The following is a 15822-nucleotide window of genomic DNA, read 5'->3' as shown; positions in this document are numbered from 1 at the left end:
TACATGTGTGAATCTGTAAAAAGTGTTACTCGTACTACCAAAATGTCGAAAACCGCCCGTTATTTCGACTTCAAACTCGATAACGATTGCAAAAATGAGAGGGCGGCCTATGCTACGCCACTGTTTATATCTCCACAGACACGTTACGTGGTGGTAGGGTTTTGTACGAGGCTGGGTAGGTACCACTCATTATATATTCAAGAGTGTCAGCGAGTCAATGAAACTATCGGTGCAAGGGATAATTAGTTGCCAAGGCTGGTAGCAAATTAGAGATTTAAGGAATGATTAAAAATTGTTACAGAGCCATTGTCTATGGGCAGTGGTTACCACTTACCATCAGGTGGCCAATCTGTCAGTTCGTCTACTGATAATATAAAAAAAATGTAATCCGTGCCTTTGGTGTATCTATATTTAATTTAGAAATTTTGCTTTTTTTCGTGCGGCTGTGTTTTTTAGCAGGCAGCTTCACGATATAAATTTGAAACCGTTTTGTTCTTATTTTTGGGAGTCCTGATTCCTTGGTTGGTCTGGATGGTCACTTATATCTGCACGATTACGTACAAGGGTTTATTTATCTTATATCTAGATATACTGTCAAAACTGAGCACGCCTTGAAAAGAGTGTCCAGCTGGCAACTAAGTACACCCATACTGGTAAAGTAATATGACGTTTGGCGTGACAAGCGTAGCTTTTTTTATGGCATTTATTGGCGGACGAGCATATGGGCCACCTGAGGGTAAGTGGTCACCACCGCCCATAGACAAAGGCGCTGTAAGAAATATGTAAAGAGTTTTAGTATGAAAACGCATGCCTTAACACAGGAAGGAAATATTGAAATCTAGATCAAAATATACTCTATTCAAGTAGGCTTTTACAAGCACTTTTGAAGCTACCACTGGTTCGGAATGATTCTACCGAGAAGAACCGGCAAGAAACTCAGTAGTTACTCTTTTTCAACATTCAAAAAGATATTTTTTACAAATGATTTGAATTTATGAAAAGGCAAAGTTCAAAATATCAGCGGAATTTTATTATAGAAACGGATACCTCGCCCCAAGAAGGATTTATTGAATTTACGGTATCGCAGATTTGGTCTCATAAGATCATATTTACTTCTCGTGTTTAATATTGCCATCTGGTTCAATTAGCCGAGCCAATTTACTTTCACGCCAAAGGCTACTTAGAGTCGAATTTATTGATAAACAATTTCATTTTAAAGAGTGCCTATTCTAGTTTATGTCTGGTACTGGTTTAGCGGTACCATTAATAAAATGGCTAGGCGTTAAGTTAAATGACTAACTAAACTAGATGCATGCGACATTACAACAATGATTTCAATAAAAGAACCAAAAATTAAATACTAGATAATGTTACAATGTTTACATAATGAAATAAATGAAAACAAAATCAAAAATGATACAGCATTTTAAAATATTTAATAATTACGGATAAGCTGAATTGTGTTTTCAACATAGACGGACGGTCGGACGGCGTACTTGTGTTAATAGTGTGGATAAGTACCAAAGGGCCCTCGGAAGGGCGAAGTGTAAAGCGAGGGCCCGCAATCACATGATGCGCTTTTTATGCGCTCACCCTTAACGTGTAGGGTTGACAAAAATGTATATGATATCAATTTTAACAAATAATGTTTTTGTTTTAAAAGATTTTATTACTTGTATTATTGTTTGTATGTATTCTGTAAAGATGTTGGGACTAGGCGGCGACTAGTCGACACAGAGTGCCGACTAACTGACTTATTTTATTATAAATACAGACATTTTATTATCAATATCAGGATTATTCAAGATAAGTGGGCGTATATTCAAACGATTTTATATATCAACGATCCACAAATTCAGTAAGTTTTTAATTAAACAAATCAATCACACAGATATATTCACAATATTCATCAATATCGATTCGTTAATAAATCATATACACAAACACACATAAACCACTGAATCTATTACAAAAGAATAAAGATTCGTCGCACACGTGGTGCGCGAGAATTCTTGAATGTAACCGTTGATCTAAGATGGCCGCCTCGCTAGCATCGACGGGACGCTTCACTAGAGCGTCGTTCAAATTCCATTGACACTCTATTCCAACCAGTATGAATAAATAAGATGGATAAACAAGAATAATTATATTTCACTCTAATGTACAGTAACACTTTATTTTTTAAACAAAATAACTGCTCTGACCCGTGCAAAGAAAAACAATCAAGAGACCGATATGTCGGTCTCTGTGTCAACTAATCGGTTAGTCGGCCAAATTTATAATCGGCACATCTTTACAATTTTTATTTATGTAGTTAATAAATAAAAAGAAGTATTGAAAGAATAACATTGTTGAAGTGAAACTTATGTGGACACTGCCTAATATTTCAAGGTCTTATTTGAGCGCGAAGATTACCTAATATTTAATATACATATGAGTGACGCCTAAAAGGCGCAAAAAGGTTTAATTTGTATTATCCACTTCAATCGAAGAAGTAATAAAGATAAACAATACTCAGATTTACGTATTTCATGCAATTCGCTAATAACTCAACAACATATCTGTATTTACAATACAACACTATTTTTTTGGTCTTGGTCAACTATTGTTTATTTGGCTTTTGTCCTCTTCTGTTTGGTATAGATTATATTTGTTGTAGCTTTTTTAAATGTATAGTGACAACCCTGTCTTAGTTCTGTCAACGGTCGGTCTGTGCGTTGTGATTAAAATTCCTGGATCTAATAACGAACTCATATATAAAACTCTTATAGCCGTCTGACGTTTGTTTGTCACGCATTTTATTTTATTGCTTGTTTAACTTAAGTTTCAATTTTGTTCATTTAGTTTTTTTTTAATGCTAGTGTCAAAATTAATTCAATTTTATTTGATTGATAATTTACTAACGTCTTTTGTTTCGTTATTTATTTTTAGATACAATAAAATTGCGTATAATAATACCTACTTTATTTTTGATATATGAATTCGATTTTCAAAAATAAAGTAGGTTAATTTTTTTTCAAGGACAGTTCACCAAAAAATCGTTTTATTTTTTTACATTAAGAATACTAAATGATTTCTAAGTAAAGTTGGATTATTATTTACCCCTATCTACTAACCTAGTTTTAAAAAAAAAACATTGTATATCTATGGTTAAAACAATCGCAACGACGAAACGAAAATAGTTCGGAATTTAAAATTTATATATTACAATTAATATATATTATTTTAATGTAAACGAATAACTATTTAACTTTACTTATCGTGTATAATATATCATTAATGATAAACCAACTAAATATAGAAAAAAAACAAATGGCGCTATATTCTCTTGTCGATCTAACAGACAACCATTAAGTTCGGGCTTTAGAAAATTAAGATGTCTGTGGTGAATTTATTCATATTTGCACATACGATTGAATTCAAAATAAATTTACATGTGATATCATAATAACACAAATGAAAACGATAATTTTATCGTTTTTAATTGTGTGAGTATATTTATACTAATAATTATACAAACAATTAATATTTTACTAATAAATGTATAAAATTACATCACATTAACAGCCTGTAAATTTCCCACTGCTGAGCTAAGGCCTCCTCTCCCTTTGAGGAGAAGGTTTTGAGCATTCCACCATGCTGCTCCAATGCGGGTTGGTAGATACACATATGGCAGAATTTCGTTGAGATTATACACATGCAGGTTTCCTCAAGACGTTTCCTTTCACCGCCGAGCACGAGATGAATTATAAACACAAATTAAGCACATGAAAATTCAGTGGTGCTTGCCTGGGCTTGAAACCGCAATCATCACTGGGCCATCTAAGCTCACTTAATAAATGTACATTATAAACAAATATGTACATTAAGTTTCTTTTTTTTTGGTTTTTTCATAAAATATCTGTGACATTAATATGGCATGAAATTCATTTAATTCCAATCTTCTTTCAACTTAGATCATCCGCCTGTGATCACAGACTGCACCTCCAAATACAACAAATAAAAAAAAGTTTTCAGAATATTTATAAGTAACACGTATTTTTTAATTTAATTCGCAATAATTTAAAATATTCGTATCTAAAACGAAAAAAAAATACTAAATAATTATTTAAATTTTATCCACTATTTTGTTTTTTTTTTTTTTAACTATGACAACAGTACGTATAATGCCAAATATAGAATTTCTTTTGTTTTTCATAACGTTACAGGTATGTTGTTTTAAAAAAGGAAATAATACTTTTAGGTCCTTAAATTAACATCGTTCATATATAACAGGAATCTTAGTTATTATAGAGGTATATAGAAGTGTATAAGGGATAATAACGCTTATTACCCCATAGCTCACTATCTCATTATGCGACATACCAAGTGAATAATGGAACAGGAGAATACGTGGAGTGGATTGATTTTAATGTATTTTCTATCAAATTTTAATGTTAACATATAAACTTCAGACATTTGTGTTTTACTATGTATAAATGTCAAAAGCAAATTGACAGGTCTAAGTGTATTTTAAAGTAAATGTGAAAATAAGCACGTGACATTGGCGAAATAATATGGCTATATTTTTACGTTTAAAACATGACGACAAACACCTAAATCACGAGTAAAACCGCAGGCGACTACTATTTAAAAACAAAGTAAGCTGTACCTTTTGATAATTATAATAAACTAAAAACTAATAACAGTATTCATAATTAATCATTAAAATATTAACAAAACAAAACACTATATTTAGATATAAATAAAAAATATATAAAGTCGACTCCATTCCAATTGCTATTCAACAAACTTCCAAAGTACCCTCATAACGCCGCCCAATAAACCTGATTCCTTTGTCAACGACAATTTGTCATCCCATCCCTCTGTCCTTGTCCTTAATATATCCATCTCTGTCTCATCCCTCGGCTGAAAACATGACTTACAAGTGCCGACACGCGTCGGAAAAAACAATTAAATAGTTTATCTGTGCAAGTGTCATTGATATTTGAATTTGGAATGGCCTTTGTATATTTTAAGTAGTTTTTTATAGAGAAACAATAATAAAACAGTAACAATATGTCTGTTAATATAAATAATCTTAATATTTAATTAGTATTTTTAGTATGACGTAGAGTATAATAACAATCTAAGCTTAATCGAAGTCTTTCGGTTCAATTTAAGCAAACATTATGATCGATATTTCTGTGTTCGGCGACCAAAAAAAAACGATCATATAAAATATTATAATATAAGAACCACATGATCGAATAATAGTCAATTTTCATTTGTACTTTAATGTTTTTAAAATAAACAATTGAATATTGGAATAGAGTATATTTAAAAATAAACGTAAATAAAAATTATTAAAAAAAAATATTTGACAGTTCATAACAACGTATAATCTGTGGCACGTTCAATTGGCGCCATTAATAACGTCAGCGCACCGATTACCCGCTTTGTTATTAATCCGAACAACATAATAATTAATCAGCGCTGACAAATGGCTGCTGTATTATATAAACAGAATTTCGGCGGGACAGTAAATGAGAACAAGAAATGATAAATTAAGGATACGTCATTATTATTATTATTTTTCATTTGTACTTTGATTTGGTTTACTATAGGGTTAACATCAGAAACGTATTAGGGTTTTAATACGCTTTAATTTTTTTTCTTTAAAAAGAAAGTTTATTGAGCAATGACCTATGTTAGCAAATCATGGCAACTTTTTAATATTATAATTTAGAATATTAATAATTAATAACTTTATATTTCGAACCAATAATAAATGATGTCTACTGGAATCGAACGTTTTTTTTTTATTAATCAACTATGACCTGACATAAGATTTTATTATCTGTGGAAAAAGATAAGTAGTTTTGGCGGGGTTTTAAAAGAAGATCACATAGGAGAAAAATAAAATGGTGTTTTTGTAGCGGAACACAAATATATATGTTAAATTGATGAAATAATAATTAAGTGTGACTCTTTAATAAATAACTAAATTAAAATAAAGTATAAATATGAGATTTCTTACGTAAGGCTCAGGCGTAAGAGTTACATCGCTTTAAATCGCTTTAAAAGATAGTGTCATTAGTATACTAATAACAACACCGCAAATTTTGCAATGCACATCACACACACACACACACAGCCGATACGATAAAAAGTGATCGAGCATCCCAAGATAAAGTCAGCTCATTGTTGGGATGTTGGAAAATATGTACAATATATTCTTCTATGGCAGAATGATACACTGATACACTTCCATGGCTCTGAGACCATGTAAATCCGTTGGGCTTGCATCTCGCGTGTCTCTTTCTGGTCGTATAAGACTGCCCTCCCAACAAACTATAAGAGTCTCCGCACATACTTTAACACTGTACTAAATCCATACGTAGAACATGACATGCGTGATTTAATGAGGTATTTATAATATAGTATTTTCGTATTATGGTTTGAAGGGTGAGTGAGTCAGTGTTTCACAAAGGACACAACATAGCTTAGCTCCCAAGGTTGGTGGCGCATTGGCGATGTAAGTAATGGTTAATATTTCTTCCAACGCCAATATAGACAAGCGCTGGTAACAAAGGTAGCCCATTTGATTTGCCGCCTACGCCTCACCATAAACAAAATAGTCCAAGAAAAATTTTTGACAAACAGATTTATAATTTCTGACCTAACCTAACCCTGATGAAATTTACATACTCCAACCGAGATGGCCCAGTGGTTAGAACGCGTGCATCTTAACCGATGATTTCGGGTTCAAACCCAGGCAGGCACCACTGAATTTTCATTAGTTTAATTTGTGTTTATAATTCATCTCGTGCTTGGCGGTGAAGGAAAACATCGCGAGGAAACCTGCATGTGTCTAATTTCAACGAAATTCTGCCACATCTGTATTCCACCAACCCGCATTGGAGCAGCGTGGTGAAATATGTTCCAAACCTTGTCCTTGAAGGGAGAGGAGGCCTTAGCCCAGCAGTGAGAAATTTACGGGCTGCTAAAAAAAAAAATTAAACATCTTAATTCAGTAAGTGCCGCACTTTATGTATTATCATATTTTTTTATAAATAGTTTCTCAATTATTTTGACATTATTGGTATTAATTTATCAAATTATTTCGTTAAATTCTGTTTAATACATGTACGATCATAAACGGCGTTGCTGGTGATCCCAGATCACATTTGGGCATCAAATATACGCCTACTAATAACTATACTATGGAATGTTGTACTATTCGTCGTACACAGGAAATAACATCTAAGACAAGGAACGCGCCATACTGCCAGTTTATACTTCTTAAATATTGGACAACATCACATACATTACTCAGATCCCAATGTAAGTAGCTAAAGCACTTGTGTTATGGAAAATCAGAAGTAACGACGGTACCACAAACACCCAGATCCAAGACAAGACAACATAGAAAACTAATGAACTTTTTCTACATGGACTCTACTAACTACGAACCTATGAAAACCAGTGTCACACTACTCGACCACGGAGGTCGTCATAATCGTCGTCTTCTTAAATCGCTAGACGTGTATTTGGGCAAAGATAATTACCATTAGGTACTTATAATGTAGTTCCATCATACGTGTGCTATCATAAAAGAAAGCATTAATAACAATATTTAAAATTAGACCTTCCTAGAACCACTATAATCTTTAATTATAAAAACAAAAAAAAAAAAAAATTAAGGAAGTGTATGTGAAGTGTCTAAAAATATAGATAAAAAATATTAAAAAAAACTAAAGTTTTATTCGTACATGTTGTGTAAAACGCCACAAATCATATTTTTGCTCCTGAATACAGCGGTATGCAATAATTACCCGCGCTCCCACCCCGCTCCGTTGGTGTGGCTACAACAATAAATATTGCCATTTATCGGGGTAATTTATCACTTTAGTTAACTAGTATTTTGCGAGAATTTGTTTAAATGAATATTAAAAGCAATTTGTATCCAATTAAATATTTTTTAACAATAGATTTAATTAAAATAATTTCGGATGATAATTATTAGAATAAGTATTTAGATTTTATTTTAAAATAATACTTTATAGTTTAAAAATATATAATCACAGTATATATTACAGAAGCTACTTAATTCTTGAAACGTAACTTAGCAATTAGATAAGTTTTCACTTCACAAAATATTGAATCAGAAAACTATTATTTTCAAACAAAACATCATGACACGTATAAGTTACAAAAATTCAAAAATGACAATTAATAATTTTATAACGGGCAACACAATAGCAGTATGCTTTGTACGGCGCGCCGATGTTATTGAATGTTTTTATTATTAATGCGGCAACATCAAAGGAGGTTTATGAAATTATTCCGCCGTTTGATGTCGAACTTCACAATAACTATGCTTTCAAATTAAATTGGGGACGGTTTGAAAACTTTTTCGTAATTTGAATTTCGAATTTTTACAACAGATTATACGGAGCCATCGAAATACTTGAAATTGTTAGTTTTTTTTTTTAAACAAGTTCTTATATAATTGCATATGCTTGAGGGGTATGCTTTCGCTTCGCAGATGACGGTCAAATATTTGATAGTTGAGGTGCTCTAGAAGGTGCATGAAACAAATTTTCGAGGATGGATAGATAACCAGAACACTGGTTGCCGACTGAGCGGCGTGTTCATTATAGGATTTAGGTATATTGGTTTTCAATTAAACTATAATTTTGATGCTTTTAATGCTGGTCACGGTATACAGTCGATATTGTTATTTTTTTTTAAAGGGACGCTAAATACTTTCTCCTATACTCTGTTCCAACCATAAGAGGAGATAAGCCAAATAAACAATATTTGACAGCGAATTGACGCGATATCATTGGTCGAGAGCTCGATTAATCTATGATTTTCAGTATGGATTTGCTGAAAAATTATTTTTTCACTGTTATCGGAATTTTTGAAGTAAAATTAAGGTGGATATAAGTGGTTAAGTGAGGGGTACATGTCAGTCACCTCCTCGTGGTGGCCATGGCTAAGACTGGCTGGAAGGACGCTCCTGGTACGTCCCTGATCGGCGTCAGGGCGGACCATGTAAGTGGCCTCGTTAGCTAGGAGGGAGTGGCAGGGCTCGCTACTCAAGCCGCCCGGGTGTTTTACACCGGCGGTCAGCGGCGGAGCCTACCATCTTATCCGCCGCAGGGCGTCCGCTTCGTTGACGCCCAGCCAGTCCAGGAGTTCGTCACATTCCTACGTGGAGGATGAGGGGGAAAGCGCGCACTAGGTGCGTTTTCCATGAATATTCAGCCGCCTTACGATGGCTGCCGCTGGTGGGGTCACGGTTGCATGCCCTTGGAGATCCCGTGGCCTCACCACTCAGTGTCATGGTGGAAACCCGAGGATGGTTGTAGTGGGTTGGAGAGGGCAGTAGCATTAGCGTGCCCTGGCACGGGGCGTTAGATCCCGCTCTAGTCCCACATACCCGTCCCGGTACCCCGACCGGGTGGCATGCGTAAATGCATTTCCTCCTCGTAAAACAAAAAAAAGTGGTTAAGTGTAAAAGTGTTGTATTATAAATACAAAATATATTAATCATAACCTCTTAGTAGTGCACAATATAGCTGAGTTATTAGCAAACCGCATGAAATACGTAAATCTAAGATAAATAAATGATCATTATACCTACTTTGATTGGACACTATGTCACGATCATTCCGATAAAATAGAAGTTTTGAACGTGAGTTTAAAAAAATTAAGCAAATAGACTTTAACCTAGGTTAAACTGTTAGAAATCCGCCACACTTTACAACAACAATATTAATATTAAATATTTCGATGACCGTGTGATGGATACAATAGATATAAAAGTATTCAATTCAATGGAGCCACGTGCCAACAAACAATACACAAGCTTTCTCAAAGGGGAGGTGGCATAAGCCCTGCTAAAGGGCATTTGCAAGCTTTTTTTCTCTTTTCCTAAATTAACAAACAAAATTAAAAAAAATTGTTACACTAAGAACGATTTTTGCATCAGTTTTTTTTTTAAATATATTTTAGGATAATAGACCACAAAATACAGGTCGCTTGACCACGAAACGTCTTTGAAATGGTAAGATTCAATAATTTAAGGTAAAAATAATTTTAATCAGAAATATTTAAAAATTGCCTGAGTTACGACTCAGGTTATCTCAACTCAAACATTGTAATATTTCTAAGACTTTGATGTATATATAGAATAAATTATGTAAATATAAATTATTGAATTTCTTTGACATACTTTCATAGATAATGTCGAAATATTGAACCCTACCAAATAAAAAAAATACATGGTAAATATACTGTTTTAAATACATGTAGTAATAAAAATAACCATGTTAATTTAAAATCTTATATTACAAGATTTATTTAATTCCTCTACTTTTTTCTCTGTAATTTTTGTATTTATCAATATACGAAATATAATAATTTAAAATGAAAAATATATATACATATACGTATATCTGAATTTGCTAATTTCGTATTAATATGTATTAATGTTATTTAATTTTTTTTTTTATTTTATTTACTTTAAAAATCCATAAGTATTTTGACACAAAAATGAAATTATTAGTGTTTTTTTTTTCTTAATTTTAATCGCGTAATATTTTATACATATATATTGTATTAATACAGATAAAAAATATCATTATGTTAATATTATGTATCTTTGTTATTGATTCTAAGAATAAATAAATTAGTATCTTTTTATATAACTTTGGCCTACCAAAAATTAAAAAAAAAAAAGTTTTTCTGTTGCTTTTTCGTTTGACGAGACAGGATGATTATAAGGGATGCATTTAACATTATAAGGAAGCATCAAAGTCAAATATCGACACTTAGACGTTTATAAGACCCATTAGACACGTGTACACACTTAATTAAATACGAAAGTGTAACGATTATGCATTGCGTTATGTCGATAACAAATCTTCGATCCCCTCACTGCGATAGTTATAAATTTGTCTCTTGGAAACCAGGGACGTATTTGCGTTATATACATTTTTACGTTTAAACTAAATAATAATTATTGTTTATTGTGTTGTAGGATAAATTATCGGATAAAAAATATTAGTCAAGAAATATTTCAAAATATATATTAGTACGTAATACGACGGAGAAGTTGCATTTCAGATTATTTATATTTAGGATATTCCTTTGTCCATACAATTGACTAGAACTAATAAAAAAAAACACACACAAAAGCGCGCGAAACTGAATTAAACCGCCATTATTTTTCTATTTGGGCGCGGACAGTAATGTCAATATTGGCGCGACTTAATTCGTTAACGTAATTCGTTTAGTGTTTGTTGTGTTATTTGTAAACAGGGTAAGTATTTTAATTCAATATCTATGATTTGGTGATTTATTTATGTTAAAATAAATTCAAAATTCGAACTATTTTTGGTTTGTTAGTAAATTATATTAAGTAATTGAAATTCTTGTCTTTTTTTAATCAATTCTGTACGCTAAATATATATTTATGACTAGTAAATTGTTAGTCTTGTTTAGTTACTAAAAAAAATATATTGTTTATTACTACAGTCCCAACCATAGACCTATAGCCTATTCGAATGTAAGTAGGAATAAAGATAAACAAACCTTAGATTTACGTATTTCATGCGATTTGTTAATAACTCGGCCATATTGTGCACTACTAAGAGTTTATGATTAATATATCTTTATTTACGATACAACACTATTACACTTAACTATTATATCAATTTTAATTTTACGTCCAAAATTCCGATAAGAGTTTCGTCGACGTTCAAAACGCATTTTTTCGCAAATCCATAGTGAATATCATAGATTAATCAAGCTCTCGACCAATGATATCGCGTCAATTCGCTGTCAAATATAATGTATTCGACTGTTCTTTTATGGTTGGAACAGATTATACATTTCTAATTCTAAGATGTCTGCTAGAAATCTTCTATAGAGATAAACGCAGAGGTTTGTGCATTATAAAAAACAAATGGAATTATTAGTGAAATATTCCATTAAACACCGCTCAGTCCAAACCTGGTCCCGTGGAATGTTGAGCATTCAAATTAAACGGAAAGGGACGGATGATCGCTTTGTACTTGATTTTGACTCGGTCGTGTAAAACTTTATCGTAACGGGGGTTAGGGTCTGTACCCTATATTACTTTAATATTGTCTTGTAATATAATAAAGGTTACAGATAATAAAAATAATAGCTATACTTATAATAGTGGTCCTTCGTCATGTAAACAATGAAATAAAAAAAATATAATTCGTAAATCAGTTGTTCTTGATTGATGATATTCTTCTAAATAATTACATAAAACAAAGTCGCTTACCGCTGTCTGAACTTACGTATGCTTAGATTTACACAAAGGATTTTGGATGCGATTTTTTTTATAGATAGATTGATTCAAGAGGAAGGTTTATATGTATAATACAAACACAATATAGTAGGGAAACACTGATAATTTTAGAGCTTTCTGAAGTGATGTCGTAAATAATATATTGCAAACGCTGGCTGAACCCTACGAGATAGATCAAAATAATGTACCACAGTATTGTACACCTTAAAAAAATCTTCAAAAAAGTCCACGGTGGTATATGTCTATCTCTTAGGGATAGCCCACAACGACCATTTGTTATCATTCCTTTTTACGAGAAATAACGGCTTAATTTCGAAGCGATTTTAAGCAACACCTAATCAATCCTTATCCAATTAAGTACCTAAATACATTGTGCCCTTAATATAGATGAATAGACCCTTTACAGCATGTAATTTAAATGAATATTTTCGAAGATATTACAGATTTAAAACGGAGGGACATAGCGGTTTGTATTGTCTAATGACTGAAAAACTGTGAACGTTGTAGGAAATTCTGTAGTATATTTAGTATCAGCATTACACTCATGCGATAAATTTACATAATCGAATAGATTAGATACTAGACTAACGGGGCAGGTAAATAGTTTTATTTAACCTTGAACTTAGAAGGCCCCCTATTCAACTCAAAATCCTTTATTCAATATAGAAGCATTACACTTACTTAATGGTTGTCAAATTAAACACTACTACCCGTTCGGAAATGATAATAACCTGACCTGAGAAGAACCGGCGAAAGAAACTCAGCGGGTCTTTTTTGACAATTTTATTATCTACATATATTCAATATGAAAAGGAATAGGTATGAGGCGATCGTTTCATTCCCAAGGTGTGCATATATCATAAAAGCACTAATTGTATAACAACCTTTCGCGTGCCTACAAGCGAGCCTTAATCATTTTTTTAATTTGGCAACAGAGGTATTTTGAACGCTTTTCAAGATCCTGTTGTTAAATCAAAATATACTCTATTCAAGTAGGCTTTTACAAGCACTTTTGAGTCGACATTTAACAAACTATATTAAGCGAAGCTAGCATCGGTTCGGAATCTAGATTCTAACGAGAAGAACCGGCAAGAAGCTCAGTAGTTAATCTTTTTCAACATTTAAAAATACAGTCATGTTAGTTAAGACAATTATATATGTATGTAATATGTTAAGCCGTGTACATTGCCCCACAAAAGAGTTACTGACTCTATGCAGACGAGTAACAGGAGTAGACGAGTAAGAGGAGTTTGTGTTTATTCCTTGTACCAATAATGCATTTAATAAAAAAACATTAATTGCACTAAGAATTTTTGTGCATTCTTTTTTAAATTTATTTTAGGAAAATAGACGTCTAAATACGGACTGTATTGTGTGGTAGTGTGTGTGAGAAATAAAAAATTACTCTGAAAATACACGAAACTGTAAGAATAAATACTTATGAAGGAAAATTTAAAAAACTTATAAAAAATTTAAAGAAACTTAAGAGGCCCACTATGATGTAAGTCAGAATTTCTTTAAATGCAGAGTAATGTCTACTCCGTATTGTTGTGTTCCGGTTTTAAGGGTGAGTGAGCCAATGTAACTACAGACACAAGGGACATAACGTCAAAAGGTCCCAAGGTTGGTGGCGCATTGGCGATGTAAGGAATGGTTAATATTTCTTACAGCGATATTGTCATTAGGTGACCCATTTGAACGTCAGCCTAAGTATATCATAAAGAAAGAAAAAAAACAAACCTGAAAAATATTGTAAAGGCTTTACTTTGTGGTAGGGCTTTGTGCAAGTCCATCTCCGTGGTAGAGTAATCTGTACACCGGTTTTCATGGGTACGCCACTCCGAGGTCTCAGCCGAGTCGATGTAGAAAAAGTTCATTAGTTTTTTATGTTGTCTTGGGTCTGATTGCTTGTGGTGCCGTCGTTACTTCTGATTTTCTAAAACACAAGTGCTTTAGCTACCTTACATTGGGATCAGAGCAATGTATGTGATGTTGTCCAATATTTATTTTTATTTCATTTATTTATCTGGATTTGGATACTTAGTATAGTCATGTTCGGTTCTGAAGAGTGAGTGACGACGATGGAAGGAATGGTTGAGAAATTCTTACGACACCGATTTCTATGGGCAGTGGTGACCATCAAGCAGTGAGCCTGCCGATAATATAAACAAAAACGTCCTGAGTTTCTTTCTGCCGTTTCATCTCAGACGTGAGAGTATTTATCTCTCAACCGAGGTAGATTAAAAAAACAACAAGCAAGTGTTTTAACTTTTAAAATGAATATAAATTTTGCCTTTAACTACAAAAGAATGGAATTATTGAAGTCAGTAACGCCATCTATGTTTTCGTGTTTGTAATTAATTGATATCTTTTTAGTTTCCTTGTGGGGACGGAGCGGGCGAGCTTTTCTCTGTCGGTATATTAATTCTGTGGACCTTGATAAGTCACATCCTATCCAAGTATCCTAAGAGTAAAATAATAAAAGCGATTTTAACGCCATCTATTGGATTGACTAGCAAGTATTCTGTGATGACGTGTTTTTATTGAAATAAATTACTCTGGTTTATTCTATTTCTTCTTGGTGAATAAAGTTACTTATTATTATTATTATTATTTATTTGCATGGTCTGAAATTCTTATTTAAATGTTAAAAAACTATAAATCTTATTTATGGTTGATATTTCTTACAGCGCCAATGTTTATGGGCCGTGATGACCACTTAAAATCAGGTGTCAGATTTTCTGTTATTTTTATGCTATTTGTATGTAAAACTAAAGCACCTTCATAAATCCGATATTAAAATCTCTCAGAAAAGGATTGTCTGGAGTAACGATCCTAAGAGCGCTCCTTGTACGACACGATAAGCTATACTAAGCATTCATCGCTGTGATTGCCGTTCAGCATTTTTGGATTATAAAACAAAACACATTTTTAATAAATAAGCGTTTATTTTATAATAAGTCTAAGTACATAACGACGGCGCAGACAAACAAACACCGTATCCCTTTAGCGTTTAAGTCTAAAGTGGCGTGTAGGCGCTGCGAATGTTCTAAATTATCTATAAAGATGAACTTTAAACAAGTTATTTTGTCTCAGAAAACAAACTAAGCATATTCTTAAGGATAATACTCTAAGCTTAAAAAACTCTTATATTAAACAGTTAGTCTTTTTACGAATATATTAAGAAAAGGAATACTTTATGCCAAAATAATATAAAGATTAAAATCATAATCGCTAATCTGGAAATACCTAAAGTTGTCAATCAGATAACACAGAGTTGTTGCAACCCCTGCCTGCTCAAGAAAGGAGGACTTTTAGGGGGAGCATCTGTTTAGGGGGTACCTACAGTGTATTCCAATTGAAGAAGGAATAAAGATAAACAAACCTTAGACAAACCTAATAATTCTCGACTAATATAAATTCATTTATAATACAACACTTTTCCACTAAACTATTTATCCACTTAAATTTCACTTCCAAAGCTCCGA

The sequence above is a fragment of the Vanessa atalanta genome, chromosome 28 (assembly GCF_905147765.1).
Source record: "Vanessa atalanta chromosome 28, ilVanAtal1.2, whole genome shotgun sequence".
Taxonomy (NCBI): domain Eukaryota; kingdom Metazoa; phylum Arthropoda; class Insecta; order Lepidoptera; family Nymphalidae; genus Vanessa; species Vanessa atalanta.
The sequence above is the reverse complement of the archived record's forward strand: the minus strand, read 5'-3'. Positions refer to the sequence as shown.